General features: G+C 52.1%; 1 pseudogene; it reads left to right on the forward strand.

Moving 5' to 3' along the window:
* Positions 1 to 9,558: 9,558 nt before the first annotated feature.
* On the forward strand, positions 9,559 to 12,254 carry LOC137362309 (perforin-1 pseudogene; annotated as a pseudogene).
* The last annotated feature ends 1,888 nt before the right edge of the window (positions 12,255 to 14,142 follow it).

The raw sequence follows: 14,142 nt of genomic DNA on the forward strand, positions 1-14,142 counted from the left end.
CAGGGGGATACCTGTACACTGACTGGTGTCTCTCAGTCCCTCTCTCTCAGGGTGATATCTGTACACTGAGTGGTGTCTCTAAGTCCCTCTCTCTCAGGGTGATACCTGTACACTGACTGGTGTCTCTCAGTCCCCCCTCTCTCAGGGTGATATCTGTACACTGAGTCGTGTCTCTAAGTCCCTCTCTCTCAGGGTGATACCTGTACACTGACTGGTGTCTCTCAGTCCGTCTGTCTCAGGGTGATATCTGTACACTGACTGGTGTCTCTCAGTCCCTGTCTCTCAGGGTGATATCTGTCCCCTGACTCGTGTCTCCCTCTCCCTTTCTCTCAGGGTAAAATCTGTACATGGACTAGAGTCTGTCAGTCCCCTCTCTCTCAGGGTGATATCTGTACACTGACTGGTGTCTCTCAGTCCCTCTCTCTCAGGGAGATATCTGTACACTGACTGGTGTCTCTCAGTCCCTCTCTCTCAGGGTGATATCTGTATACTGACTGGTGTCTCTCAGTCCCCTCTCTCTCAGGGTGATATCTGTACACTGACTGGTGTCTCTCAGTTCCTCTCTCTCAGGGTGATATCTGTACACTGACTGGTGTCTCTCAGTCCCTCACTCTCAGGGTGATATCTGTACAGTGACTGGTGTCTCTCAGTCCCTCTCTCTCAGGGTGATATCTGTACACTGACTGGAGTCTCTCAGTCCTCTCTCTCTCAGGGAGATATCTGTACACTGACGGGTGTCTCTCAGTCTCTCTCTCTCAGGGAGATATCTCTACACAGACTGGTGTCTCACAGTCTCTCTCTCTCAGGGAGTTATCTGTACACTGACTGGTGTCTCTCAGTCCCTCTCTCTCAGGGTGATATCTGTACACTGACTGGTGTCTCTCAGTCCCTATCTCTCTCAGTGAGATATCTGTACACTGACAGGTGTCTCTCAGTCCCTCTCTTTCAAGGTGATATCTGTACAAAGACTGGGATCTCTCTGTCCTTCTCTGTCAGGGAGATATCTATACCCTGACTCGTGTCTCCCTCTCACTTTCTCTCAGGGTGAAATCTGTAAACTAACTGGTGTCTCTCAGTCCCCTCTCTCTCTGGGAGATATCACGACACTGACTGGAGTCTCTCAGTCCCTCTCTCTCAGGTTGATATCTGTACACTGACTCGTGTCTGTCAGTCCCGCTCTTTCTCAGGGTGAAATCTGTACACTAACTGGTGTCTCTCAGTCCCCTCTCTCTCAGGGTATTATCTGTACACTGACTGGTGTCTCTCAGTCCCTCTCTCTCAGCGTGATATCTGTACACTAACTGGTGTCTCTCATTCCCTCTCTCTCAGGGAGATATCTGTACACTGACTGATGTCTCTCAGTCCCTCTCTCTCAAGGTGATATCTGTACACTGACTGATGTCTCTCAGTCCCTCTCTCTCAGGGAGATATCTGTACACTGTCTGGTGTCTCTCACTTCCTCTTTCTCAGGGTGATATCTGTACACTAACTGGTGTCTCTCAGTCCCTCTCTCTCAGGTTGATATCTGTACACTGACTCGTGTCTGTCAGTCCCGCTCTTTCTCAGGGTGAAATCTGTACACTAACTGGTGTCTCTCAGTCCCCTCTCTCTCAGGGTATTATCTGTACACTGACTGGTGTCTCTCAGTCCCTCTCTCTCAGCGTGATATCTGTACACTGACTGGTGTCTCTCATTCCCTCTCTCTCAGGGAGATATCTGTACACTGACTGATGTCTCTCAGTCCCTCTCTCTCAAGGTGATATCTGTACACTGTCTGGTGTCTCTCACTTCCTCTTTCTCAGGGTGATATCTGTACACTAACTGGTGTCTCTCAGTCCCTCTCTCTCAAGTTGATATCTGTAAACTGTCTGGTGTCTCTCAGCCCCTCTCTATCACGGAGATATCTGTACACTAACTGGTGTCTCTCAGTCCCTCTCTCTCAGGGAGATATCTGTACACTGACTGGAGTCTCTCAGTCCCTCTCTCTCAGGGAGATATCTGTACACTGACTGGTGTCTCTCAGTCCCTCTCTCACAGGGAGATATGTGGACACTGACTGGTGTCTCTCAGTCCCGCTCTTTCTCAGGGTGAAATCAGTACACTGACTGCTGTTTCTCAGTCCCTCTCTCTCAGGGTGATATCTGTACACAGACTGGTGTCTGTCAGTCCCTCTCTCTCAGGGAGATATCTGTACATTGACTGGTGTCTCTCAGTCCCTCTCTCACAGGGTGATATCTGTACACTGTCTGGTGTCTCTCAGTCCCTCTTTCTGAGGGTGAAATCTGTACACTGTCTGGTGTCTCTCAGTCCCTCTCTCTCAAGGTGATATCTGTACACTGACTGGTGTCTCTCAGTCCCTCTCTCTCAGGGGGATACCTGTACACTGACTGGTGTCTCTCAGTCCCTCTCTCTCAGGGTGATATCTGTACAGAGAGTGGTGTCTCTAAGTCCCTCTCTCTCAGGGTGATACCTGTACACTGACTGGTGTCTCTCAGTCCCTCTCTCTCAGGGTGATATCTGTACAGAGAGTGGTGTCTCTAAGTCCCTCTCTCTCAGGGTGATACCTGTACACTGACTGGTGTCTCTCAGTCCCCTCTCTCTCAAGGTGATATCTGTACACTGACTGGTGTCTCTCAGTCCCTCTCTCTCAGGGGGATACCTGTACACTGACTGGTGTATCTCAGTCCCTCTCTCTCAGGGTGATACCTGTACACTGACTGGTGTCTCTCAGTCCGTCTGTCTCAGGGTGATATCTGTCCACTGACTGGTGTCTCTCTGTCCCTCACACTCAGGGAGATATCTGTCCCCTGACTCGTGTCTCCCTCTCCCTTTCTCTCAGGGTAAAATCTGTACATGGACTAGAGTCTGTCAGTCCCTCTCTCTCTCAGGGAGAAATGTGTACACTGACAGGTATCTGTCAGTCCCTCTCTCTCAGGGAGATATCTGTACACTGACTGGTGTCTCTCAGTCCTCTCTCTCAGGGTGATATCTGTACACTGACTGGTGTCTCTCTGTCCCTCACACTCAGGGAGATATCTGTCCCCTGACTCGTGTCTCCCTCTCCCTTTCTCTCAGGGTAAAATCTGTACACTGACTGGTTTCTCTCATTCCCTCTCTCCCTCGGGGAGATATCTGTACACTGACTGCTGTCTCTCAGTCCCCTCTCTCTCAGGGTGATATCTGTACACTGACTGCTGTCTCTCAGTCCCTCTCTCTCAGGGTGATATCAGTACACTGACTGGTGTCTCTTAGTCCCTCTCTCTCAGGGTGATATCTGTACACTGACTGGTGTCTCTCAGTCCCTCTCTCTCAGGGAGATATCAGTTCACTGACTGGTGTCTCTCAGTCCTCTCTCTCTCAGGGTGATATCTGTACACTGACTGGTGTCTCTCAGTCCCTCTCTGTCAGGGAGATATCTGTACACTGACTGCTGTCTCTCAGTCCCTCTCTCTCAGGGTGATATCTGTACACCGACTTGTGTCTCTCTGTCCCTCTCTCTCAGGGAGATATCTGTTCAATGACTGGTGTCTCTCAGTCCTCTCTCTCTCAGGGTGATATCTGTACACTGACTGGTGTCTCTCACTCCCTCTCTCTCAGGGAGATATCTGTACACTGACTGCTGTCTCTCAGTCCCTCTCTCTCAGGGAGATATCTGTACACTGACTGCTGTCGCTCAGTCCTCTCTCTCTCAGGGTGATATCTTTACACTGACTGGTGTCTCTCTGTCCTTGGAACTCAGGGAGATATCTTTCCCCATTCTCGTGTCTCCCTCTCCCTTTCTCTCAGGGTAAAATCTGTGCACGGACTAGAGTCTGTCAGTCCCTCTCTCTCAGGGAGATATCTGTACACTGACTGGTGTCTCTCAGTCCCTCTCTCTCAGGGTGATATCTGTACACTGACTGGTGTCTCTCAGTCCCCTCTCTCTCACGGTGATATCTGTACAATGACTGGTGTCTCTCAGTCCCCTCTCTCTCAGGGTGATATCTGTACACTGACTGGTGTCTCTCAGTCCCCTCTCTCTCAGGGTGATATCTGTACACTGACTGGTGTCTCTCAGTCCCCTCTCTCTCAGGGTGATATCTGTACACTGACTGGTGTCTCTCAGTCCCTCTCTCTCTCAGGGTGATATCAGCACACTGACTGGTGTCTCTCAGTCCCCTCTCTCTCAGGGTGATATCTGTACACTGACTGGTGTCTCTCAATCCCTCTCTCTCAGGGAGATATCTGTACACTGACTGCTGTCTCTCAGTCCCTCCCTCTCAGGGTGATATCTGTACACTGACTGCTGTCTCTCAGTCACCTCCCTCAGGGATATATCTGTCCCCTGACTCGTGTCTCTCTCTCCCTTTCTCTCAGGGTAAAATCTGTGCACGTACTAGAGTCTGTCAGTCCCTCTCTCTCAGGGAGATATCTGTACACTGACGGGTGTCTCTCAGTCCCTCTCTCTCACTGAGATATCTGTACACTGACTGTTGTCTCTCAGTCCATGTCTCTCAGGGGTATATCTGTGCACTGACAGGTGTCTCTCAGTCCCTCTCTCTCAGGGAGATGTCTGTACACTGACTGCTGTCTCTCAGTCCCTCTCTCTCACGGAGATATCTGTGCACTGACTGGTGTCTCTCAGTCCCTCTCTCTCACGGAGATATCTGTACACTGACTGCTGTCTCTCAGTCCCTCTCTCTCACGGAGATATCTGTACACCGACAGGTGTCTCTCAGTCCCTCTCTCTCACGGAGATATCTGTGCACTGACTGGTGTCTCTCAGTCCCTCTCTCTCACGGAGATATCTGAGCACTGACAGGTGTCTCTCAGTCCCTCTCTCTCAGGGAGATGTCGGTACAATGACTGGTGTGTCTGAGTCCCTCTCTCTCTGAGTGATATCTGTACACTGTCTGGTGTCTCTCAGTCCCTCTCTCTCAGAGTGATATCTCTACACTGACTGGTGTCTCTCAGTCCCTCTCTCTCTGAGTGATATCTGTCCATTGGCTGGTGTCTCTCAGTCCCTCTCTCTCAGGGTGATATCTGTACACTGACTGGTGTCTCTCAGTCCCTCTCTCTCACGGAGATATCTGAGCACTGACAGGTGTCTCTCAGTCCCTCTCTCTCAGGGAGATGTCGGTACAATGACTGGTGTCTCTGAGTCCCTCTCTCTCTGAGTGATATCTGTACACTGACTGGTGTCTCTCAGTCCCTCTCTCTCTGAGTGATATCTGTCCACTGACTGGTGTCTCTCAGTCCCTCTCTCTCAGGGAGATATCTGTCCACTGACTGGTGTCTCTCAGTCCCTCTCTCTCTGAGTGATATCTCTACACTGACTGGTGTCTCTCAGTCCCTCTCTCTCAGGGAGATATCTGTACACTGACTGGTGTCTCTCAGTCCCTCTCTCTCTGAGTGATATCTGTACACTGACTGGTGTCACTCAGTCCCTCTCTCTCTCAGGGACAAATGTGTACACTGACTGGTGTCTCTCAGTCCCTCTCTCAGGGTGATATCTGTACACTGACTGCTGCTTCTCAGTCCCTCTCTCTCACGGAGATATCTGTACACTGACAGGTGTCTCTCAGTCCCTCTCTCTCACGGAGATATCTGTGCACTGACTGGTGTCTCTCAGTACCTCTCTTTCAGGAGATATCTGTACACTGACTGATGTCTCTCAGTCCCCTCTCTCTCAGGGTGATATCTGTACACTGACTGGTGTCTCTCAGTCCCTCTCTCTCTCAGGGTGATATCAGCACACTGACTGGTGTCTCTCAGTCCCCTCTCTCTCAGGGTGATATCTGTACACTGACTGGTGTCTCTCAATCCCTCTCTCTCAGGGAGATATCTGTACACTGACTGCTGTCTCTCAGTCCCTCCCTCTCAGGGTGATATCTGTACACTGACTGCTGTCTCTCAGTCACCTCCCTCAGGGATATATCTGTCCCCTGACTCGTGTCTCTCTCTCCCTTTCTCTCAGGGTAAAATCTGTGCACGTACTAGAGTCTGTCAGTCCCTCTCTCTCAGGGAGATATCTGTACACTGACGGGTGTCTCTCAGTCCCTCTCTCTCACTGAGATATCTGTACACTGACTGTTGTCTCTCAGTCCATGTCTCTCAGGGGTATATCTGTGCACTGACAGGTGTCTCTCAGTCCCTCTCTCTCAGGGAGATGTCTGTACACTGACTGCTGTCTCTCAGTCCCTCTCTCTCACGGAGATATATGTGCACTGACTGGTGTCTCTCAGTCCCTCTCTCTCACGGAGATATCTGTACACTGACTGCTGTCTCTCAGTCCCTCTCTCTCACGGAGATATCTGTACACCGACAGGTGTCTCTCAGTCCCTCTCTCTCACGGAGATATCTGTGCACTGACTGGTGTCTCTCAGTCCCTCTCTCTCACGGAGATATCTGAGCACTGACAGGTGTCTCTCAGTCCCTCTCTCTCAGGGAGATGTCGGTACAATGACTGGTGTGTCTGAGTCCCTCTCTCTCTGAGTGATATCTGTACACTGTCTGGTGTCTCTCAGTCCCTCTCTCTCAGAGTGATATCTCTACACTGACTGGTGTCTCTCAGTCCCTCTCTCTCTGAGTGATATCTGTCCATTGGCTGGTGTCTCTCAGTCCCTCTCTCTCAGGGTGATATCTGTACACTGACTGGTGTCTCTCAGTCCCTCTCTCTCACGGAGATATCTGAGCACTGACAGGTGTCTCTCAGTCCCTCTCTCTCAGGGAGATGTCGGTACAATGACTGGTGTCTCTGAGTCCCTCTCTCTCTGAGTGATATCTGTACACTGACTGGTGTCTCTCAGTCCCTCTCTCTCTGAGTGATATCTGTCCACTGACTGGTGTCTCTCAGTCCCTCTCTCTCAGGGAGATATCTGTCCACTGACTGGTGTCTCTCAGTCCCTCTCTCTCTGAGTGATATCTCTACACTGACTGGTGTCTCTCAGTCCCTCTCTCTCAGGGAGATATCTGTACACTGACTGGTGTCTCTCAGTCCCTCTCTCTCTGAGTGATATCTGTACACTGACTGGTGTCACTCAGTCCCTCTCTCTCTCAGGGACAAATGTGTACACTGACTGGTGTCTCTCAGTCCCTCTCTCAGGGTGATATCTGTACACTGACAGCTGCTTCTCAGTCCCACTCTCTCACGGAGATATCTGTACACTGACAGGTGTCTCTCAGTCCCTCTCTCTCACGGAGATATCTGTGCACTGACTGGTGTCTCTCAGTCCCTCTCTTTCAGGAGATATCTGTACACTGACTGATGTCTCTCAGTCCCCTCTCTCTCACGGAGATATCTGTGCACTGACAGGTGTCTCTCAGTCCTTCTCTCTCTGAGTGATATCTGTACACTGACTGGTGTCTCTCAGTCCCTCTCTCTCAGGGTGATATCTGTACACTGACTGCTGTCTCTCAGTCACCTCCCTCAGGGAGATATCTGTCCCCTGACTCATGTCTCTCTCTCCCTTTCTCTCAGGGTAAAATCTGTGCACGGACTAGAGTCTGTCAGTCCCTCTCTCTCAGGGAGATATCTGTACACTGACTGGTGTCTCTCAGTCCCTGTCTCTCAGGGAGATGTCTGTACACTGACTGCTGTCTCTCAGTCCCTCTCTCTGACGGAGATATCTGTACACTGACGGGTGTCTCTCAGTCCCTCTCTCTCACGGAGATATCTGTACACTGACTGTTGTCTCTCAGTCCATGTCTCTCAGGGTTATATCTGTGCACTGACAGGTGTCTCTCAGTCCCTCTCTCTCAGGGAGATGTCTGTACACTGACTGGTGTCTCTCAGTCCCTCTCTCTCAATGAGATTTCTGTACACCGACAGGTGTCTCTCAGTCCCTCTCTCTCAGGGAGATATCTGTGCACTGACTGGTGTCTCTCAGTCCCTCTCTCTCACGGAGATATCTGTACACTGACTGGTGTCTTTCAGTCCCCTCTCTCTCACGGAGAATTCTGTGCACTGACAGGTGTCTCTCAGTCCCTCTCTCTCAGGAGATATCTGTACAATGTCTGGTGTCTCTCAGTCCCTCTCTCTCTGAGTGATATCTGTACACTGTCTGGTGTCTCTCACTCCCCTCTCTCTCACGGAGATATCTGTGCACTGACAGGTGTCTCTCAATCCCTCTCTCTCTGAGTGATATCTGTACACTGACTGGTGTCTCTCAGTCCCCTCTCTCTCAGGGTGATATCTGTACACTGACTGGTGTCTTTCACTCCCCTCTCTCTCACGGAGATATCTGTGCACTGACAGGTGTCTCTCAGTCCCTCTCTCTCTGAGTGATATCTGTACACTGTCTGGTGTCTCTCAGTCCCTCTCTCTCAGGGTGATATCTGTACACTGACTGGTGTCTCTCAGTCCCCTCTCTCTCAGGGTGATATCTGTAAACTGACTGGTGTCTCTCAGTCCCTCTCTCTCAGGGTGATATCTGTACACTGACTGGTGTCTCTCAGTCCCTCTCTCTCAGGGTGATATCTGTACACTGACTGGTGTCACTCAGTCCCTCTCTCTCAGGGTGATATCTCTACACTGACTGGTGTCTCTCAGTCCCTCTCTCTCTGAGTGATATCTGTACACTGACTGGTGTCTCTCAGTCCCTCTCTCTCAGGGAGATATCTGTACACTGACTGGTGTCTCTCAGTCCCTCTCTCTCAGGGTGATATCTGTACACTGACTGGTGTCTCTCAGTCCCTCTCTCTCTGAGTGATATCTATACACTGACTGGTGTCTCTCAGTCCCCTCTCTCTCAGGGTGATATCTGTAAACTGACTGGTGTCTCTCAGTCCCCTCTCTCTCAGGGTGATATCTGTACACTGACTGGTGTCTCTCATTCCCTCTCTCTCTGAGTGATATCTGTACACTGACTGGTGTCACTCAGTCCCTCTCTCTCAGGGAGATATCTGTACTTTGACTGGTGTCTCTCAGTCCCTCTCTCTCTCAGGGTGATATCTGTACACTGACTGGTGTCTCTAAGTCCTCTCTCTCTCAGGGTGATATCTGTACACTGACTGGTGTCTCTCAGTCCTCTCTCTCTCAGGGTGATATCTGTACACTGACTGGTGTCTCTCAGTCCCTCTCTCAGGGAGATATCTGCAAACTGACTGGTGTCTCTCAGTCCCTCTCTCTCAGGGTGATATCTGTGCACTGACTGCTGTCTCTCAGTCCCTCTCTCTCACGGAGATATCTGTACACTGACAGGTGTCTCTCAGTCCCTCTCTCTCACGGAGATATCTGTACATTGACTGGTGTCCCTCAGTCCCATCTCTCAGGGAGATATCTGATTATAAATCCTATCTCTTATAACCTTTTCCAACATTTTACCCACAACCGAAGTAAGGCTCACAGGTCTATAATTACCAGGGCTGTCTCTACTCCCCTTCTTGAACAAGGGGACAACATTTGCTATCCTCCAGTCTTCCGGCACTATTCCTGTCGACAATGACAGATGCTGAGGGTTTCCAGCACTTCCTGTTTTTTCTTTGTCTCAGATTTTCGGCGCCTGCAGGATTTTGCTCTTTCAAAGTTGCCCCTGAGTTTGAGGCGATCTCACATTCTACTCCTCCTCTTCCAGGTTTTCCACACTCTATCGCCGGGAGCTGCCTTTGTTGCCATGATGCCGAAAGGAAAGCCACGACTTGCCCGCCTCCTGTTCTTCTTCCTCTTCCTCGCCGGCGCCCGCTGTGCCTGTAACACTGGCAGCGCCAGCGAGTGTGCGGCGGCCGGTTCCGTGCCCGGCGCCAGCCTGGCAGGAGAGGGCTACGACGTGGTGACCCTGCGGCCCAAGGGGGCCTTCGTGATCGACACCGACGCCTGGAGCAGGCAGGACGGCTCCTGCACCCTCTGCAGCAACTGTCTGCTGTCCGACGTCCGCCAGCGCCTGCCCCTCTCGCTGGTGGACTGGCGGGTGCGGCAGGTCTGCAAGCGCTCCCTGTCGAGCCAGCTCTTCCGCTCGGCCACCGAGCTGGGCCAGTCCGCCACGTCGGTGATCTCCAACGACTGGCGGGCGGGCCTGGTGGTGCTGCCGAAGCCCCCCATTGTCGGGAACCTCATTCTGGCCGGCTCCAAGTCCAAGCTGGTGGATTTTGGCACCAAGAGATCCAAGTCGGACCAGTACAGCTACACCAGCCACGAGTTTCACTGCCGTTACTACCAGTATCGAGTGAAGGACAAGCCCCTCCTGGCTGCCCAGTTCGCCCACACCCTGGCCTCGCTGCCCAACGTCTCCAACGGGACCAACAAGTACCACTACCAGAAGCTGGTGAGCACCTACGGCACTCATTTCATCAAGGCGGTGGATCTCGGAGGGCGGCTGAAAGACGTGACGGCCATCCGGTCGTGCCAGGCCGCCATCGAGGGCTACACGGTCGAGCAGGTCAAGGACTGCCTGGAGGTGGAGGCCAGCGTCCGGGTGGGTCCGCCAGTCAATGTCTCGGCAAAGTATAGGAGATGCAAGCAGCTTACCAAGTCGATGAAGCACAAGGACAGCTTCCACCAGGCGTTCAACGACCGGGAGACTGACGTGACGGGCGGCAAGGTCAAACTCGGGGTGGACCTCCTCTTCGCGGCTGACTCCTCGGCCTTCACCCGCTGGGCGGACAGCCTGCCCGCAAACCCAGGCATGGTGAGCTACGCACTGGAGCCCCTCCACCACCTGCTGCCCAGGGACGACCCGCGATACGCCAACCTCCAGCGCTACATCAGCGACTACATCGGGGCCAACGCGCTCTCCCAGGACTGCAGCCGCAACGCGTGCCCGTCCGGCTCGCACCGAGGCCGGCAGGACCCCTGCTCCTGCCTCTGCCAGGAGGATAGCCGAGTGGACCGGCTCTGCTGCTCCAAGGTGAAGGGCCTGGGCCGGCTGACGGTGACGGTCAAGCAGGGTCACGACCTCTGGGGCGACTACACCTCGGCCACCGACGGCTACGTCATCGTCAAATATGGCCCGAAGATGGGCAAGACCCCCGTGAGGTCCAACAACAACAACCCCACGTGGAACGCCCGGCTGGACCTGGGTGAGGTCAAGGCCGATTCCGGCCACCAGCTGACCATTGAGGTCTGGGATCGGAACACTGTCACCAGGGACCGCCGCCTGGGAACCTGTGAGCGACCCCTGACCTCCGGCCCCCACCGCGACATCTGCTACCTCAAGTACGGGAGCGTGACCTTTGACTACTCCTTTACCTGTGGCCTCCATCTGGGGGGGCCCACCTGCCAGGATTACGTGCCCCGCCCCGAAGGCCCCGCCTTCACCGCAAACCAGTGGGGTGCCCCTCCCACCCGTGCTCCCGTCTCCCCCGTGCCCTCCCCCTCTGAAGGACCTCTCCCCTCAGTCGTATTCCCCTGACCTTTCCCCTTTCACCCCCAGCCTGCCCTCTGCGCCCTCCCCCACCCCCCCCCCCCATTCTCTCCCTCCCTACCCAACCCCCCACCACACCCCACCCCCAGCCACAGATCCATTCCCCTGCCCTTCCCCGATTCCAGCTGTCATCCCATCAGCCTTTGGGAGAATCCCGCGGGTGATAGGACTTCCCGGTCGCAACGGGCGTGAGCGTTTTGGCCGCCAAACCTGGCCAGCTTAACTGCGTCAAGCTTTATTTGATTGGGCGAGCTGCCGACCGAGCTGACGGCCGTTTAGTTTTGCTTTGCAGAATTCTGCACCTTCCTGTTCATCGGCTCGCTTTTAGGGATGAAACAGGGATCGGCAAAGCGTCAATTTAAAATGTGCTTTCCGTCATTCTAGCTTAGGGTGGGCAACTAGAGGCAGAGACCCTCCCACTTTGAGATCCCCACTCTCACCGCCTCTGCAACCTAGTAAGCAATTCCCTTCCCTCTGGTAACTAACTGTGTCAGAGCGAAGGTACAACCATCAGCCTGGGGCTGCAGGAGAATTAAGTCCGAGTTAGTCATTTGTGATGATAGCCATTTGTGAATTAATTTCATCTCGAGTCTATGATTGGAGGAGGTGACTCAAAGCGGGGCGCAGTTACAACTCGTTGCAACAGATATATCCAACAGATTGGAGACACTCAGTCAGGACACCCACATCCTACGACTTGCGATTCGATGGTGGCACCATATCGCAGGAGCACCATACACCTCTTTCAGTACGTGAAGCTTTGAGCCATGAGAGATGCATTAGGAACTTTTATCATGAAGCCAGGAATGCAGCACACCGAGTGGTGCAGCGTAATCTATAAAAAATCCTGCTGATTTGCACTTGCCTCTGTGTAATCTTACCTTTTTTCCAATAAATGCGATTGAGTGGCATTTAGCCTGTGTCGTGTGATCAGTCCATATGGTGTGCTCGCTGATAGATTGTTACATACCTCGGGAAGGGGCTGGGGGTGGGGACAAGTACAAGGGTTGGTTTCTCATCTCGGGAAGAAGCTGCATCCAAAGGAAAAGACGGAGCACTAACCAGTGGGAACGTGAAGCTCAATACCATCTTATATGCAACCTTGCAGCAAAGAGCCAGATGGCTGTGTTGCCTGCCCGGTGCCAGGGTTCGGGACATCTGCTCAGGGCTGGACAGTGGGAGGGGTTGGATCCAGTTGTTGCGGTCCATGTAGGTACCAACAGCGTAGACAGGAGAAGGAAAGAGGTTCTGCATCGTCAGTATGAGGAACTAGGCGCCAAATTAAGAAGCCGAACCTCAAAGGTAATAATCTCCGGGTTCCGGTTCGTGGGGCACTGGCATCAGTACTGGGGAAAGGGGTGGCTGTACCGTTGGGGCAGTCTACACTGGAACCACATAACTAAGGAAGTAGAGAGGGTTTTAAACTGAATCTTGGGGGCACAGGATCAAATTTGGGAAGGAGACAATTTCTGTTACGACCAGGTGAGAAAGATGTCTAAGGGTCTTTTACTGTCTTCACCTGGTCTTATTGTAACAGTGTTTGATTTTTAAACATTGTGGATTAAATTGGAGCAGGGAGTAGCTCCTATGTCCTTTGAAGTACAGTCTGTTGATAGGCTAATGTCTCTGTCCAGCCAAAGTCTCCAGTTGTTTTTTAAAGCAATATCTTTCTGCACCCACAACAACAGTCCAAAATTTTTGTTCATGTGGCGAAATTAATTGTCCTCATTCTTGGCTGGTGGGGCGGGGCTTGGCTAACGCCTTCACACCCTGGGGAATGAAATGCAATTTGAAAAAATAAAACGGGGCATTTCATTGCAGGGTTTGAGAGAAATGCAAGATACAGGAAGGAAAAAAAACCACGCACTCCTCTCATTCATTTCCATTCATTCACCAATCTTAAAGCTTACTAAAAATGGTCCTTTCGGGGTGCCAGGGCTGCTTTGATTTCCCTTTTTTTTTGACTCAGGAGAGTTAGTCGTGGGCGGGTCTATCCTGAACTCTCTGAGTCATGCAAAGACCTTTGACATCAGGGGATGGGTTGTTCCTTTTTCCTCTGACTGTGGGGCAGGGGTCTCTGTTACTCTCCCCGTTGTTCTCTGGGACACTTCTACCTGCAGGTATGTGTGCAGACTTTCCTGCACTCTCCTGTGGCACTTCGACTACGTGAGGCATCATCCTCGTGGTTTTGTCGCCCCTCCAGAGGTCCCTCTTTGTCTCTGCAGGTTCCTGTAAATTCTGTTAGCAACTCTGGTGGGGTGCTTCTAGTGTCTGCATTTACATAGGAGGATGTGGGGGGGTCTAACTTTTCACATTTTTCAGTGTTGGCTAACCCGACAGTAAGGGTTTTCATCCGGGACTCCTTTAACCTGCCCTCTTGGTCACTTTTTCCCCTTCTCTTTCTAAACATTTGCTAGCCGTGTGTCTGCCTGTCTCCTTTTGTACTTGGTCGGGGTCCCTTACAGTTCACCAGCCCTCTGCTGGAGGGTCCACTGAACACCGGTACAGGATTTAGGTGTGTAAGTCCCCAGTAAAAGGGATCTGGTGGCCCCTGTGTCCCTGAGAATTACTATGGGCTTGCTTGCCCCACTTGAGGGATATGGGGTTACTTTCGCTTTGAATACAAAACCCTGATATCCTTCAGGAATCCTATTAGCTTTTCCTGCACTGACCATAGTAAGCTTCCTGGGTCTCAGTTAAAGCCGGAGCTAGTTCTGTGTTTTCCATCAGGCTCCCATCATCACTGAGTGGGAGTACCCTGGTTAACCCTACCAGTTTCCCCTTTAGTTTCCAGCAGTCAGCT

The sequence above is a fragment of the Heterodontus francisci genome, unplaced genomic scaffold (assembly GCF_036365525.1).
Source record: "Heterodontus francisci isolate sHetFra1 unplaced genomic scaffold, sHetFra1.hap1 HAP1_SCAFFOLD_570, whole genome shotgun sequence".
Classification (NCBI taxonomy): Eukaryota; Metazoa; Chordata; class Chondrichthyes; order Heterodontiformes; family Heterodontidae; genus Heterodontus; species Heterodontus francisci.